This window comes from Adiantum capillus-veneris, chromosome 30 (assembly GCF_014529385.1).
Source record: "Adiantum capillus-veneris isolate H3 chromosome 30, ASM1452938v2, whole genome shotgun sequence".
NCBI classification, from domain to species: domain Eukaryota; kingdom Viridiplantae; phylum Streptophyta; class Polypodiopsida; order Polypodiales; family Pteridaceae; genus Adiantum; species Adiantum capillus-veneris.
In genome coordinates, this window is record NC_140960.1 from 53,936,383 (window position 1) to 53,954,312 (window position 17,930).

The window sequence follows — 17,930 nt, forward strand, 5'->3', positions numbered from 1 at the left end:
GGCTTGAAAACCCCTTGTAAACTGCATGTTGGTGTAGACTGGGAATGTCACTGCAGGTTTTTGCCGCCGGACAAAAATGTGCTCAATGCAGATGCAAGGGGCACTCCTCTATGACAGAGGTACCTCGCCCGTGCACGCCAAGAAAAGGTTTTTGGTAGATCGTTGGCAAAGTTGGTGCCAAAAAATGTGAAGCCAATGTCGCTTTTTGCCAACCGGATGGAAGCCCTTTTGAGCTGTGAGTGCTCAAGAGATGTCGTAGTTGTTGAAGTGGGTGTCAAAACCGATGCCAATCGCCAATATCGAATGCCGAATGTTGAGAATCCAAGAGCTCTCACAAATTGATGATGCCAAGCCACTGAATCGGTGTCAAAAAACCTTGCGCTCTCTCTCTCTCTCTCTCTCTCTCTCTCTCACACACACACACACACACACACACACACACACACTCGGGGGTGTGTGAGTGGGGGTCGGATGTCGAGGGAATTGGTGGGAGATATTATTTGGTTATAATGTCAATAAGGAGTGTGAGAACATTGGCTCACTAAGCTCCACCAAGACTGCCTGTGTCTTTCTCTCCTTCCCTCTTCTCTCCTTCTCCCTCTCTTACACTCAACTCCCCGGTTCCCACAATATTTAGATGCTACTTTTTCTTAGCATGGAATGGTCTCCTTCCACCATTCTAAAATCATGGTAAAAAAAATTAGGGGGGCCAAAGCCTCCCCATTGTTTGTGCGCATATGACTCAAAAGTCATATAACCAATAATTGAGTAAAAACTTTTGTGAGAGGTACCTTCTTTATCTTCATCATCAAAGAAGTGAACTTCTAAATATTGTGAGAAACACCGTACCATATCTTCTTGAACTTCTTCTCACATGGCTTCCACAATGTGGCCTTCCGTAAGGTATATAAACATACTCTACTAGATTCAAGTAGTTATTGACCAAGATTCTAGGAAAGGTAAAGTATAATGAGTAGTGTGGGTTATAATCAAAGTGATGTGCTAACAAAAACTTCTCACTAAATTGCTAGCTATTGTGAATGTTATTGTGTTGACAAGTCATAGGCTTGCTAAGAAAAGTTACTAGGTGAAGGCTGGCTTATATGTTATATATGATGTTTGAAAAAGTGTGGTATGTGTTGGTTGCTTGGGTGATGAGAAGAATGTTTTTTACTAGAGTGGGGATCTTAGTGTTGAAAGCATTCAATTTCATGCTTTTGCAATTGAAGCCATTTTTTAGAGTTTTTTTCACTATGCACAATGGAATTATACATGGTTTCCATGTGACTTGATTATGTGATTGAAGGTGTTCGTCGATGTTACCATACCATAGTGCTACTTCCATTCTTCTTTGATTTTGTGGTTGCTTGAGGTCTTCTTCACTAGGGGAGGGAGAGAGGGCACCGGATTGTTTAAAGAAGGAGTGTTTCTTGGTTAGACTTTACCCTATCCTAAAGCAAAAAGTAAAAGGGAAGTTCCCAACCTTATCTGAGTAGGCTATTCTCCATGAAAGGGAGAGAGATCCTATGCCAAATATCCAAGCATAGTTGCAAGGAGGAATTGAGTCCCCACCAATGGTTCAACCACCAAGGCTAGTGGTGGGGATGGCTCCAACGACCCCAAAGGCTTACAATAGGATCTACTACAACAAATCACCGGTGAGCTAGAGAGTCTCTCCATAAACTTTGTCCAAGGTGTGAGGCCCCAGGCACCAACCAATGGAGCTAATCACCAAGGTGGCCGAAGGCAAGCATGAGAGTATGCGTGCTACAATTGTGGGTAAGTAGGACATGGTATGCATTTTTTTCCCTTTTCGTACCATGCTCAAGGGAATGGCAACCCACGGAAACCACCTCAGCAACACAAATGTCTCCTCCATGTGCTAGGCCACAAGGCAGGCCAGTTGCGTCCATGGCACCACCTATACATATTCTACGTCTCCTTGCACCACCACCGACAAAATTTCCTCACTCCTCCCAAAGGTGAAGAATGAGTGGTGTCAATCATTAGCTGGATCATGTAAAAGAAAAAGGGAAAGCAAAGATAGATGGGGCTGATGTGATGCCAATCAAGAGGGTGAGGAGACAAAGATCGAATGAAATGGATGCCTCAAAGTAGGAGAAGGTCCCGAAAGAAGGTTCATTGCAGGCTCCTAAGGATGTGAAGAAGAGGAAGAGAAAATCTAAAAGGCACACCAGCATGGAACCTTCCCCATTGGGCATGGGTTCTTTACCCTCTACCACTTGATTTCAAGGGCCAAAGATTACCTGGCAGCATCTCCTTCATCTCTCACCCAAGTTGAGGCAAACCTAGTCAATGATGGTAAGTATTAGGAAAGATAAGGTTAAGTCCATTGGGGCTATCAATGCTCGATACATCAAAGATATAGTGCAAGTGATAGATGCTCAAATCAAGAATCAACGGATATCTAATGCTTATGTGTATGGAGGTGCAAAAAATTGTGTGATGATTGAAAAGCTTATGCACTAGCTAGGATTGGAAGCAAATGAGCATAATTCCTTACAAGAAAAGATGGTCAACAATGTTCATGGTGCATGCGTAGACAAAGTGAGCACAGTGAAGGTGACAACATTTGGGAATGAGCATGTCAATAGATGCTTATGTGATTTTGTTAACTGAGTCAACGTCAATTAACAGGAGCTGTTAAAGACCAAAGACGTACGAATGCACATCGAAGATCAAAGTGAAGAAACAGTAAAGATTGAAGTTACACATTTTTCACGTTTTTCCAAAATGGTCACGTATTGTAAATTCCCAAGCCATTGTAATATTTTAATGTGTTACGGGCTCAATGGGAGTTCCAAGTTGTAAAGAACAGGTCAGTTAGTATGCCTAGGTTGCAGATTTAGTAAGTGGTGGAGCCCTAAAGGCCTTGGGTGCCCGGACATTACATATTTTTACCCTAGGTATAAAAGGCAGTGTGTAAAAGAAATTAGAGTTCTCAAGCTCATTTGTTGAGAGCACTCTTTGGTGAGAGCTCTTGACATGTGTGGCTATGGAGTCCTTGAGCTTCTCCTTGCTCATGAGACTTGATTAACACTAATCAATGATTCATTCTCTTTCACTATGCTTCTCTCATGCTTCTTATGATTGCCTATGATGCTTAGATTAGCTAGATCTTAACTAATTAGTGGTTAATTCAGCTCTAATCTTGTGTGATTGCCCTCTCTTGCTTGTGTGTGCATGTAGGTTTGATTGTGTGGTGCTCGATAGATCTATGTGTGTGTGCTTGCGATTAGTGAGTTGCATGATAGGATTAGTGTTGTGTGTGTCTTGCAATCGTTAGTGTGTGTGATTGGGTTGATTGGAGGTGAAGAGAAGTGGATATGGAGATTGCCCTTCATTGTGACTTAGCTCCTCCATAGGCCGAGAATCTCACCTCGTAGAGTTAACCATTTGTGTTACCATAATTAGCTCACTAACCGTGTGAGTGTTTCCATGCCCTAGCTGGGTAGCTCATCCCTCCGGATTGATAATTTTGTTGGTCATTGGATCTATTGCAACGATGGAACCCCCAACATTTGGCGTCATTGCCGAGGACGATGGCCTACGCTAATGTAATTGTGACATTATCGAATGTGTTTCCTCACTAATTTCAGTTGTGTGTTCATGTTTTTGTGGATTTTGGATATGTGTGCATGAAGCAATGTGTTCATAATTTCCTAATGTGTCACCATATCTTGCCAATTGTGTGATTACACACTCTAATTTCACACTAACCCCTTGCTAATTTGACTAATTCATGCTAACTTACTAATTTTCTCTTAAGGATTGGAGCATTCAACCATTCAATTGATCTTCAATAGAAAGGTAATCAAGGTGGTATACTCAACCTCCCTAGAATCTAAAGATGTGTAGAATTGTGTAGAGATCCCACCATGATGATACAATGTAATGCTATGCTATGTTGATGCAATGCAATGTGATGCTATGTTGAATTGAAAATTTTTGGATTGTTCGTTTTCATGCCGTCGTAATGCCAAAAGTTTTAAGATTTGGTGGCATATGAATTTGACAAGTTTCAATTGTTAATTGGTGATTGTACATTGCTGATTGGGTGCCTAATTGAGTTAATTGCATGCTTGGATGGTCAAATGCAAGTGTGTGTGCATTCTAATTGAGTGTGTGTATGCCTAATTTTAGGTGTGTGTGCACTATTTTGCCCATGTTTGTGTACCTAGAAATCAATGTGTTCTTAATGATTTTTCAATTGTGATTATTGATTTGTGTTGTGGTCATGCCCAACTAATGATTTGTGAAGTCACATTGCAAATTCGACAAGTTTAACCCTTTTGTGTGCGCACCTAAAGATTGGTAAAAGCTGCCAATTTTATTAGTGTGTGCCTAAAAAGTGTTTAATTTGCATGATTGATTTAACTTTTGATTGCATATTTGATGTGTGTAATGGTTAATTGCTGCAGTTTTGAGCTCAAAACAGGGATTTACACACTCGAATTGCGTTGAATTTTGACCTAATTTTGCTGGTTTAATTGCTTAGTCTTGATTTTATTGATGAAATTGTTTGGCAATTGAATTGATGATATTTTTGAGCTTTTATTTGGCTGCACTATTTCCCTATGTATGGAGAATTTTTAGAAAAATTTTGGGTATTTTTTTGATAATTTTATAAATTTTTTATTATTGTTTTGCTAATTTTTGCATTATCTTTCGATTAATTCTATAAAAATTGATATCTTGCGATCTTTATGAGTTGTTTTGTGTGTGCAATATTTCGGCATCATTTTGTTCGCATTTGTGTCCTCCACGGTCGAGTTTTGACCGTTCCGCTATTTCCGAGGGTCGGGTTGACGATTGTGTCGTAAATTGCTTTTTCGGTAAAAAAAATTGCTATTTTTGGTGTGCTTTTGCGTACCAAAAATGTTCGGGCTATTTTTGGGATTTTCGAGTGAATTTTAGCATTTTCGGCTAATTTTTGGCCTAATTTTGCCATTTTTGGACGTTTGAAAAAAGTAATAATAATAATAAAAAGCCGGTTCGAACTTCGACGCCCGTTCCTTGCGGCACATAAACTTTCGTGTCAGATAGATCTTTACAGTCTCTTGGGAAAGTTTCCTACAACATTAAAATAATCTTTCTCTACCGGCCGTTCTCTACTTCCCGCTCCGCGGGAAAACACCCCACACCCTGACTCTCTCTCTAACTTTCTCTCTCCTCCCCACCCCTCCCAATCGCAATGATTAACATTCGGCGGTCACCGCACGTACATCTCTCAACTCTCCTTGTCAATTAGGTCTTTAATGTCTCGCGGTATAGTTTCCTAAGACGTTAAAACACTCTTCCTCCTTCTTCTTCTTTTGCCCTCTCTCTCTTGGTGAGAACACACCCCATCACTAACACTCCCTCTCATCCCCCTCTCACTCTCTCTCTTCTCTCCTTCTCTCTTGCCTCTGTCATGCGGGTGTAGCCCCTTTGTTTTATTAACACACACACACACACACTTTCTCTCCCCTTTTGTCGTGCAGTACACCCCCCCTTTGCTTGCTGTCACGCTGACCGCTATCACGCGCACCCACTCTTCCTCTCGCAGCCTCGCTCACTCTCTCGCCTACAAATCCCACTTGCTGCATGCTGCCAGTAGGGCCCGCCTATTGCACTCTTTCTCTCTCTCCCTCGATGGCTGTAGTCAAGAACCCACGTCTCTGCCACGTCGGCAGGCCAAACTCCTCCTTTGCTCCTGCTGTCAGCCCCGGAATCAGGGCCTTCTCTCTGCATGTCATCCACGCACTGATGTGTACCCTCTGCTGCTCGCCTTCAATCGCGCACGGCTACCTGCCCGCTGCAGAATCTCCACACGCAAGTAGCAACCAGACATGTAAGCACAAAGGTCACTAAATAATTAAAAAACACAAAAAAGAATTAAAAACAATTATAAAATCAAAAATAAAAATCGTTTTAAAAAACATTAAAATACATAAATAGAAAAACCTCATTAAAATTTCATAAAAAATAAAAAACCTTTTCGAAAACTCATAAGAAATAAAAAAAAGAGTTTTAAAAATTGTTTAAAAAATAGAAAAAACAAAGAAAATTCTCTATAAATTAAAAGTTCACAAAAAATTAACACAAAAATAGTAAAAAACTCTAAAAACTCACAAAAAAATCACAAAATTCATTAAATATTCAAAAAATTCTATAAAGATTACAAAATATCAAAAAATTTAGAAAATTACCAAAAAAATCATAAATTTATAAAAATTCCAAATTGTTCGAAAAAACATAACAAATCACAAAAAAATAAAAATCACATAAAAAATAAAAAATTCACAAAAAATATAAAAAAATCAAAACCTTCCCAAAAAATCATAAAAATACTAAAAATTTAGAAAATTCAAAAATTTTTATTAAAAATTAGAAAAAAAAAAAGAAAGTCATAGAAAGTGCCACAAAGAGCCAGAAAGAGTCAAAAAAGCAGAAGGCAAAGCCGGGAAGTAGTGTACCGCACATCAAGCAAACACCGCAAACCGAGCATACCGCGTAAAGTGAAGCATAAAAACAGCCAAAAAAAAGCGAGCAAAACAACCAATTCGAAACAGTAGAGGGGCAAATAAATTTCAAAAATTTTACATGCGAGAAACGAGCAGGTGTAAGTGTAGCAGTGTAAATTAGCTTCCAATCGGACGAATAGGGGCACAACTCACATGTGATTGTAGATTAGGCTCGTACGAGCAGGAATTCTGCTAATCAATACCAAAACCTGCCAAGAGACAGTTTTTACAGAACCAATCAACATGGACTCAAATCGAGCCGAGAGTTCAAGTACAACAAAGCAAGCTAGTAGCAATGGCAACACGTGCACAACTGCAACAGAGCAGATTCTACAGCTATACGGCTACAATGGAGATAAAGTCTTATATGCAGATTTAGAAGGCCATAGATACTTGATGAGTAGTAAAAGCAGCACATGAGCCAAGATCCTATTGATCAGAGTAAAGCCAAATTCACAGAACTCCCAGATGTTCACCGACTTCAGTGGAGCCAGGTATTGCAAGCTCAAAGATGAAGTGCATATAGAAGTTCGAAAAGTCAACCCAAGTGTTTATCCAAAAATCTGCACAAGTCCGCAAAGCATCCAATTGGTGCATATGCAATCAGGGTCATTGTACATGGGTTACATTGGTCAGATCTATAATAGAGAATTGGATTGCAAGATCCAACAGATCATCCAATAGAGGCCAATCTAATTGGAGAACCGAGCCAAAGACAGTACAGAGGTCAAGATGGAGCATTCTACAGCGTGATGCTTAGTGTTTTAAAAGAAGATGCCGACAACTTGGCAAGCACAGAAAAAGAACCTCCTCAGCAAGAGCTTGACATGATAGAGCCAGTTGAAATACCACCAATCATGGCATATTGCTCAGATTGTGGACAAAAAGGTGGACATTTTTTTGAAGATTGTCCAAGAAATCCAGACAACAAGGATACATCAACTGCCAAGCAAGGTACAAAGAAAATTTAAAATACAAATCTCGATGTAAGTGCATTTAACTCGTCACTTTTAATGCAATCAAATGATTCTGCATTACCGTTAGAAGCACCAGTAAAAGCACTGCAAGTTCAAAATCATCATAAAAATGCACAGGCACCTGAAATGCTTAGAATTGATTCTTTGAACAACAAATTCTTGCATGAATTTGGTCAAGGTGTCGAGATATCACCAAATGTTGAAAAGACTGTTAGGTTTGCAAATGATTCTGCATCCACTGCCACAGGTGTGCAATCATTCACGAGTCTAAGAGACACATCAAATAGAATGTTGTTAGCTTTGTATGGTACACGTAGTTCATATGCACACTATGTAGACCAAAAAGGGAAACTGTACAAAAAGGATCAACCAGTGTTTGAACGGCCCACATACCAACTCATAGAAGTGCGTCCAGTGATAGATCAGAAAGGATGGTTCATTTCAGAGAAAAGAATCTATTATAGCCCATCCTCTCTAGAGCTGAAGGATATTACCCAAGTGAACCCAGAAATCTGTTCAAAGCCAAACTCTCCTCCATCTGAAATCAAGATTCGATGTTGTGACCAAGCGAGCATATACTTTGACCAAAACAGTCATAGATATAGACGAGAGTCTAACATCTATGATGCCTTGGATCCTGAAACCACAGAAGCTCATATCATAGGAGACCCTTGGGATAGACAATACCAGGGCAAAGTTAATGCTATCTATAGCTTGACCTGGGGAATAATTTGTCATGTTTCAAGTAGATACATAGGAAACTATGCAGAAGATTTACGGATGCCAAACATCGACAGTGCTACCCAAAGTGTACCTTCACAGTCTAAAAAGGTGAGACTAAACTAGAGCCAAACAATTTTGAACTCTTACAATGAAGCAGGCTATAGTGATCGCCCTAGGAAGAGGGGAGTTGTAAATCCATCAAGTTCAGCTTATGTACAAGGAAATGCTACAACAGTTAGAAGCCCTAGAGCTTCTAGCCAACAGACCCCTTCAAGGCAGAAACCATTGAAAGATCATATGGTTGTTGGAAGTTTCCACTTGACCCAGATTCCATCAGAGTCTGCAAACAAATGCCTCTATGAAGATCGTCAAGGACAAAATTTTCAGCTGATCTCCACAAAGCCAGAAGCCGACAAATACAATAGTGTTCATGTGATCAAGCTCACATATGCATATCAAGATGCACATGGTAACGAATATCAGCAAGATCATGACCTTGTACAAACCCCTATGGATGGGACGACTGAAGTCAAAGACCATCTAAAGATGATACAAACTCTCAAGCTGCCAGAACAGGTGACAGAAAAGTCAAAGTCAGTGGGAGCTAAAGTTTAGAAAGCTACACAAAGGTCACCACCAAAATCTCATCCGAAGAGACAGATTCTGTCAGAAAGTACAATGGATCTATTAAGGTCAAAGGTTACTCAGATGCAGGTGGACAATGCTCAACAATTGCAAAAAGGTGCAATATTACTGCCAATGGAGTGGACATCAATTGACGCAAGTGATCAACACAAAGAAAATGCAAAAAGTTCAACCCACAGACACTGCCACAACAAAAGCAGTCAATTCATACACAAATCTTGAGACAATCAAGTGCAACATTGTTGGTGAGAATGAAGAAAAACTCTCAAGTAAAGTAAAGCTAGATTTTCACTTAGACAAGAACCTCATGTTTTTTCGCACTTGGAAAAGATGTGGCCAACCACAGTTGGAAGATGCTCCTGAATTTGTGAGCATATCAGGAACCAAATGAGCAGAATTCTGGGGAATCATCTCCACCACCATTGAAGTAAGTTCACAGATCATTATAGCTCAATTCCATGTGATAACAACAAAAGATATGTCAGACAACATCATAATGGGAATGCAAATGTCCCAGAAGATGTTAGAGATACACAATGCAAACATGACAGAGTCATCATAGACAACCAAGAATGAAGATCGAGAATGGTCACCCACGAACGACGGCACGAAGTCCTCGAGCACATATAAAATGGAGACCGATGCCAAAGAAAAGCTTATTGAATATGATTCATCTCCATCAATTAGAACTTCATAAGAGCTTAAAGAAAATCAGGCAATAGCAAGTGCAGATCAAACAGAACAAAGAACAACCACAAAGGCTAGTGAGTAGAGAATGCCACCAAAGCTAGAAGTTAAGAAGAACGAGGTTATAAACAACCAGGAAGCAATAGGAAGTCCAAAGATCAATCAGACATTGCCAGCTAAATCAGGTGATGAAAGTCAGATTGGAAAACAAAGTCTCAAGCTACCCTCCATAGAGACACAGTTAGGTCAAGATGAGACCATGGCAAGATCAGGACAGAAATCTTCAATAGAGCCAACAATGAGAACAGTTGTAGTTTAGCAATAGAAAAGGAGCAAGTGTCAAATGCAATGCTCTACTGGATAAAGAAGCAAAGTACAATATGGTTGCAGACAACATTCAGAGAATTCTAGAGATTAATCAGGGCAAGCCAGATAATGGGTGAGGCTACAAGTAAAGAAGAAATGGTTGCTACCCTTAGCATCCAAAATCATGAAGAGCAGGTAATGTTTCAGGTGAAGCCTTCAATGGAAATGCTTGCAAATGTCATCCTTGGACATCAGTGGTTAGACCAACACAAGGCCTACAAAGAGGATACAATGCTAATACTCTCTTTTCTAAGAAGTAGCAAGCAACAGTTACAAGTACCGTTAATGCTAGATTCAAAGTTACAAAAGTCACAAGAATCAAAGATAAATCTCACAGACAAAGGTAAAGCTAAAGTGGACCTTCCATCGATTAGCACGAAAGGTGTGACAGCGTATGCCTCTACATCAAAGAACCCTCATGGATCAACTTCTTCAAACAAGTCAGGATTTCAAATTTTCAATTCAATTGCTGACCCAACTGAAACCTCTAAGGAGACACCCAGAAAAGCAAAGATATTTTAGCCAAAGTAATCAAGAAAGCCAAGGAAAGTCAAGCAAGTGTTTGTTTCAAGCAATTTAATCAAAGTCAATGATCCGGTTTGGATTAAGGATGGGAAATCAACACAGAAAGGCAAACACATGGGATGGATAGCATCACAATGGAGCTTAAAAGAACAGGAGTACTATAGAGGTAACAGACAGATATGGGTACCAAAACCACAGATTAGGGCATATGAAGTAGCTTCAAGTCCCTCCCAAGAAAGAAGGCCCACAAGGTATCAACCTTGAAAATATCCCAGGATACCTAAGAAGCAGGTATACAACAGAACAACATCGAAAGATGCTAAATTCAACCACGACTCTCAAGGGGATACTGAAAATAGATGGATCTCAAAGAATCTTCCTCTTAGACAAGGATTCTACACAAAATATACAAAGATTTGGCTACCAGTCAACCACAAGCCAACTGCAACTACACCAGGCCTACATGAAGATCTCAAGAACTCAATAAGACCTAGAGCCAAGAAAATTCAACAAAGGAGATACAAAGGTCATCATGAGATTTGGATTCCTAAGTCTTCCAATAAATCGAGTCAAAAGCCAGATGATGTCGACAGCCAACAGAGGCCTACACCGACATCAAAGACTCCTATCAACATGCCTAATTGGAGAATCAAACAGATAATGGAGTCTTCACAGTCAAAGAAGGAAAACCCATTCAATGCGAATGCAGATTCGAAGATGATAAAACAGGTATGGCAAAAGAAACCTTCAATGCCAACTTGGTCCTTGACTAATCCTTTTTGAGAATTCAAGCTTACTTTTACCTGAAGAAATGTTTGTAGTAAGCACAAGAATGTAAAAAGTCAAGTCGCCAGGGTCACTCTTTGGCATAGTCAGAGTTGACCTGCTAAGCCATAAAATGAGCAAAGCATTAGTCCCAAAGCTTCAAGTCATATTAAACTATGTGCTAAGAGTCATAGTTATTAGGCTTATACTCAAGCTGGAAAAGTTGAGCATATCTATGTCATGTCGCTCATGTTGGATGAGATGAGCATAATAGTCGAAGTCTATTAACTTACGATTGGTGTTGAGTCCAACACTCACACACAGTGCACAGTAAGATGAGAGCACATATCCTCGTCAATGAAAACCATTCTTAAAGAGTGCCAGCTTGCAAAGCCATGTCATATGCTTTTATAGCTACACCATCTTTTTGAAGAACCCCTCAAAATCCTTCTTGCACAACATATGGTTTTCCATGCATTTCTATGTATGCATAAATAGGATGTCCCATCATTGGACATATGCATTAGTAGACACTCTTTTTTGCTTCCACCTATGCACCTTGAGTGGACTACAATAGGCAAACCAATGTTCCATCATGCTACCCTTTCGTATTTTCTACCTTTTTAATTCCATATCTATCAACAAATAATCCCTTATTTACTTTATAATATTTCCAATGCTAATAAGTACTCCAATAATGCGCTTATCCCAAAAGCACTTTTTTCTCACTGGATTTTTTCCCTTTGGTCATCCAAGTATTGGACCCTAATTTAGAACCTCATCATTCTACTTCTCTTGTACATACTTTTCATAAATAAAAGTAGCCTCATCATGATGCTATTACAACGGACAAATGCAACATCATCTCTCATATCAGACATATTCGAGACAATGAAGATGCTACAATAAATTGAACCTCATCAACAAATTCAACGACAAATGAATATGACCAGCCCATCAACAACCAATCAAAAACCTTCCTCCACGGACACTTTTCAATAGTGCCCGAGGGCGGCAGGCACTAAAATCGGAAGGGGGGAATGTTAACTGAGTCAACGTCAGTTAATAGGAGCTGCTAAAGACCGAAGACGTACGAATGCACATCAAAGATCAAAGTGAAGAAGCAGTTGAGATTGCAGTTACACATTTTTCATGTTTTCTCAAAATGGTCATGTATTGTAAATTCATGAATTATTTTAAGCCATTGTAATATTGTAATGTGTTACGGGTTCAATGGGAGTTCCAAGTTGTAAAGAACATGTCAGTTAGTGTGCCTAGGTTGCAGTAAGTGGTGGAGCCCTAAAGACCTTGGGTGCCCGGACATTGCATATTTTTATCCTAGGTATATAAGGCAGTGTGTAAAAGAAATTAGGGTTCTCAAGCTCATTAATTGAGAGCACTCTTTGGCGAGAGCTCTTGAGGTGTGTGGCTATGGAGTCCTTGAGCTTCTCCTTGCTCATGAGACTTGGTTAACACTAATCAATGATTCATTCTCTTTCACTATGCCTCTCTCATGCTTCTTATAATTTCCTATGATGCTTAGATTAGTTAGATCTTAACTAATTAGTGGTTAATTCCGCTCTAATCTTATGTGATTGCCCTCTCTTGCTTGTGTGTGCATGTAGGTTTGATTGGAGTGTGGTGCTCGATAGATCTATGTGTGTGTGCTTGCGATTAGTGAGTTGCATGATAGGATTAGTGTTGTGAACGTCTTGCAATTGTTAGTGTGTGTAATTGGGTTGATTGGAGGTGAAGAGAAGTGGATGTGGAGATTGCCCTTCATTGTGGCTTAGCTCCTCCATAGGCCGAGAAGCTCACCTCGTAGAGTTAACCATTTGTGTTGCCATAATTAGCTCACTAACCGTGTGAGTGTTTCCATGTCCTAGCCGGGTAGCTCATCCCTCCGGATTGATAATTTTGTTGGTCATTGGAGCTATTGCAATGATGGAACCCCCAATAGATTTCTATCAAGGGGAAGGGCTACCCGCTGATTATGGAATGGCCCTTGCTAATAGAAATGAAGGCTATGCAAATTTGGGAAATTGGAGCCTTAGAGTTGCAAATGATATGAAGTTAGTTCTACAACAAAATCTAGAGCTGGAATCCTCCACTCATCTTTGGAGCTCGAATCCTCTACAGATAGGTGGATTACAACTGATTACTTCTCATCTGATGTGCATAAGTTCGAGGATGAGGCAAGCTCCCTAGAGGTGATGGGTGTGGTGTTGCAAGATCCGGATATGGCCAAGACATCCAAGGCAAGGTAAATGAGACATGATTAGAGTCCATGTTAGCCAAAGATTTTCCTAAAGAAGAGAAGGAGTCTTACATGAAGGGCTTGAGGAAACATGTTGGCCTCTTCATTACTGATTACGAGCATATTAAAAGAGTCACTACAACACATCATTGCATTAAGCTGAGAGAAGGTAGCAAATTAGCTGTGCAGAAGCTAAGAAGGCTTGGATAGTTCAACAAGATGCATTAATGAAATTTGGGGTCATTTATCCCGTGGAGGAGTACTCAAAGTATTGCAGATGAAGATAAATGTTTGACAACTTTCATCACACCATGGGGCTTTTGTATATAGAACATGCCATTTGGCTTAACTAATGCCCCAACTACCTTTCAACATTTCATGGATTTGGTTTTCCAACCATATTTTGTTAAGTCCGTCAGATTTTTCATCGATGATTTCTACATTTATAACTCTAAGGCACTACACTTTAGCAAGGTGGATGAGGGATTATGCGACTAGCTCAACTAGGAGATAGTTAAACATTGATGATTTTGGTTTTCCGAGCATATTTTGGTAAGTCCATCATATTTTTGCATCTATAAGTCTGAGGCATTACACTTGACCAAGATAGATGAGGGATCTACATGACTAGCTTAGTTGGGAGGGAAACTCAATAAAGACAAACACCATATGGGAGAATGTAAGGTGACAATTTTGTGACACAAAGTGTCTGAGAAAGGGATGGAAACCAACCCCGAGAAAGTAAAATCACTTCTTGCTCTGCCTTCTTCTTCAAACCTGAAGCAACTAGTGTCATTTACACAAAATTTACGCTATTTGAGCCGCTTTATGTACCTTCTCTCATAGGAAATCCATCACCTACAATAGCTCGCTAGACAAGCAACACTAACATGGGATGAAATCAACAAGAAATGTTTCCAGGAGGTTAAGGTAATTTTGGGATCTTTACATATTGTCTTGCAGTCCTATTGGGAGGACATTTTATACATCCTATCATAATAACTAATATCTAATTCTCCTAAATGATTTTCTCATGTTAAACTGATCATTTAATATGGGGAAGTGCCAAGGGAGAAAAAGTTAGAATATTGGTTAAGCTGGCAAACCGGCCACAATAGGGATCCAACGGAGGAAAAATAGGGATCCAAAGGGGAGGCCATCTGCAAAAGAGCAAGGCGCAACAATGGGCTTTAAAGACCCTAAGGTTCAGCCCATTAAGACTTCCAAAATGCTAAGGTTCCAAAAATCAAAGGTTGTGTCCAATGGCTAAGCTTAGGAAAATGGGATGCTTTGTGTGTGTAAAAAAGTCTTCACAAATCCTACAAAAGAGGGGGAAAATCTTGCAAGTAGGGGATACACACACACACACACACACACACACACTCACAAGCCTCCTTTACACAAAGGGAATGAGGGACACATGTCAGCTCCCTAGCCCCGATGCCCACAAGGTGTACTCAAATCCTATTGGATGGCCATGGAGGTGGACCATGAGAATTAGGCTAGAGTAAATCTAGTTTAATTTAAAAACACTTAATAAAAGAACCAATAAGAATTAAGCTCTCTAAAAGACTATTGGACAGTCTCCCAAGGGTCCAATGAGCATTCAGCAGCCCAATGGCTTGCCTGATTCCTCTTGGCCAGGAGACCAATGAGAGTTCAGTTGCATTAATTAATTACCTAAAGCTCTCACAAAAGGGGAAAGGGGGACACATGTCAGAAGGCTATCACTTATGCTCCTTAAATCCTATTGGCTAAGCCTGGAGAGGTCCAATGGGGTGGTATCATGAGCAAATAGCAAGAGGGGTCGACCAAGAGAGAGATGGGGCTGAATTTTCAAAGGCATTATCTCACACACTCGCATAGAAGCTCATGTGTGAAGCAAGAAGACTCTCTCTCTCCTTCTCAAGCTTTAATGGAAAGCATATCACCTACTCCAAGCTTGTGAGAAGGGAGGCCTACACCAACAACTCTTGGCTTTGTGATGCAAATCCAACCAAGAGCCAAGCTGCAAGGCATGCTCATCTCCTCTACCATGTTAATTACTAAGCTATGCTACGCTAATATGAGTGATTATGTGAGAAGATGTACATCTTTCTCGTAAGACTACTCCTTCTTCCTCTCAATCTACTCTCATACCCCGCTAGCTCTCACCATCTTCGAAGGTGTGTGATGTCTTGGGTCTAAGACCATGAGGGAATTGATGTTGTGTTTTATAAGTGTTTTTCTTAGTGCTTGAATCTTCCATCTTCATTGCACTAGCTAGTATTGAAGGAACACAAAAATTTGTATTGTAAAATGTCTCTCTTGATGGGAGAAACCTATAATACAAAGCCTTTTGGAGGGGGGACCAGCTCCATGTAAATCCAGTCCTCAACTGTTGTCAATAGCTTAATTTCTCTCTCTTTTGAAGTATTGTTCATGCTATCTAACTAGGTGTTATGCTTTTTGTTGCTCTCTCCACCCAAGCACTCTTGTTATGCTCATTAGGAATCTATTCTAATGAAATTCTCACTATGTTCATGCTAATTTCCGCTACACACAAGCTACTAGGCCATTAAATGTTACACATCCATTCTAACCTTGGCTATGAAGCAATGGGAGAAATCTTGATGCAAAAAGATACAAAGACACTCTTGATGAGACTAGTGTACTTTGCAAGTAGGGTTATGACTACCGCTAAGAGGGTTTCACCTCCACAGAGCGATTAATCTTGGCCTTTAAATTTTTTGTGGAAAAGTTTGGGGTAAAACACAAGATTATTGATTTGGAAAGGTTAAAACTACATAGAGAATCAACTCTATAGCAGTGTGTTGCAGATGCAAAGAAGAGGCGAAGGAAATTCAATAGCAAGATGACAAATAAGGATATCAAGGAAGGTTCTCTTGTCTTGTGGTATGACAACTGGTTTGCACCGTTACCTCCTCCCATGCATGGTACCAAGAGGGGCCCATCAACATCCCCCTCTACCTATGTGTGTGGGCCATTGCTACCTCTCAAATCTTGCATTGTCTTTGTTTTTCTCAAGAGAGACTTGTCTCCCTTTCCCTTTGTTCGACTCTTGTTTGGGGGTCTTTTTTCATTATTTGTCCTTGATGTGCTTTCCTATTCAATCTTATTTTGAGTTTTATTGCCGTACTTTGTCCTTGATGATGTTGGTTGAGGATCCTTGCTCTGTCCCACCAAACATGAATTTTAGTAAAATTCCTAGGGGACTACTACCTACTACTCTCCTCCCAACCACCTCCTCTTATAAGACCCCCCTAGTAGCCGCTATCTTCAAGAGACCCCCAAGCTTAGCTCTCTATAGCTAATACTTGCTTAGAACCATGTCCCACCCTCTCTGCCATTGTTTTGACATTAATCTTTCCTTAAAGGAGAGTTTTCATCCTCAAAAAAATCAATAGAAAATTGTTTCATAAGATCACCAATGTTTTCTTATCTAAAATTATATCAGGTCTATTGGTCCACTTGGAAACGACTAAATATTTTACAAAACTTGTAGAAAAAATGAGCATTTATAAAACTCGATGAGTGCAATCAACGCTACAACAATAGCCTCTAAAAAGACAATCCTTTTGGCCAAAATATATCTCAGACTAATAGAATAGTCTACATCAAACGAAATGCCCAAACCGAGCAAAACATATTGCTCCTACTTTTGAAGGAATTCCTTTAGAAAATTGGAACGCTTATAAACTGGTCCAAAGCAATCAAACAACTAATTGACATTTGGATTGGCCTATGACACATGAAAAAATATTGGTGCCCTATGTCTAAGTCCACGGGTACATTTACTCTCCACATGTGGATTAAATCCCAAAACTGATGATGTTCTCCTAAAAGGAAGAAAAACCTCATATGGAGTGGTTGAACTAAACTTAACATGATCCCTCAATTGCTGAATCCACATTGTTGTACTTTGTGCCTATATATGTCTTGCACAAGATTTGAACCTACATTCCTCTTTTTTTAAAAACTCCCATATGGATGTACAATCCCTTTGAGTAGCCAACGTTGATCCTACATACAATCAATGCTAGAATAAGAATTTCACACTCGTAGTGTCTTTGATGGATTGAGAATGGAGCTTGGTTTCAAGCACTTAGCAAGACATTATACTCATAAACCATACCATACCACCACATATAATTATTGATAAAATTTTCCATAGAACGTTTGAAAGAATTAACATACAAAAATAGTACATTGCATACTTGCACATCCTCTTAGATGTCATGGAGCATCCTTGATGTTGTACTTAGAATGTCTGAAAGAATAAACATACATGAACAGTATGTCACGTACTCACACGTCCTCATAGATGTAAGGGAGCGTCCTTGATGTTGCACTTAGCGGGAAACTAGAAAGAGTGACCTCCGCTCTTTGTTAACGAGCGAATACAAATTTGGAAGTCTAGTCACCAAAGCTTTATAAACAATGTAGGCAACCTTAGTT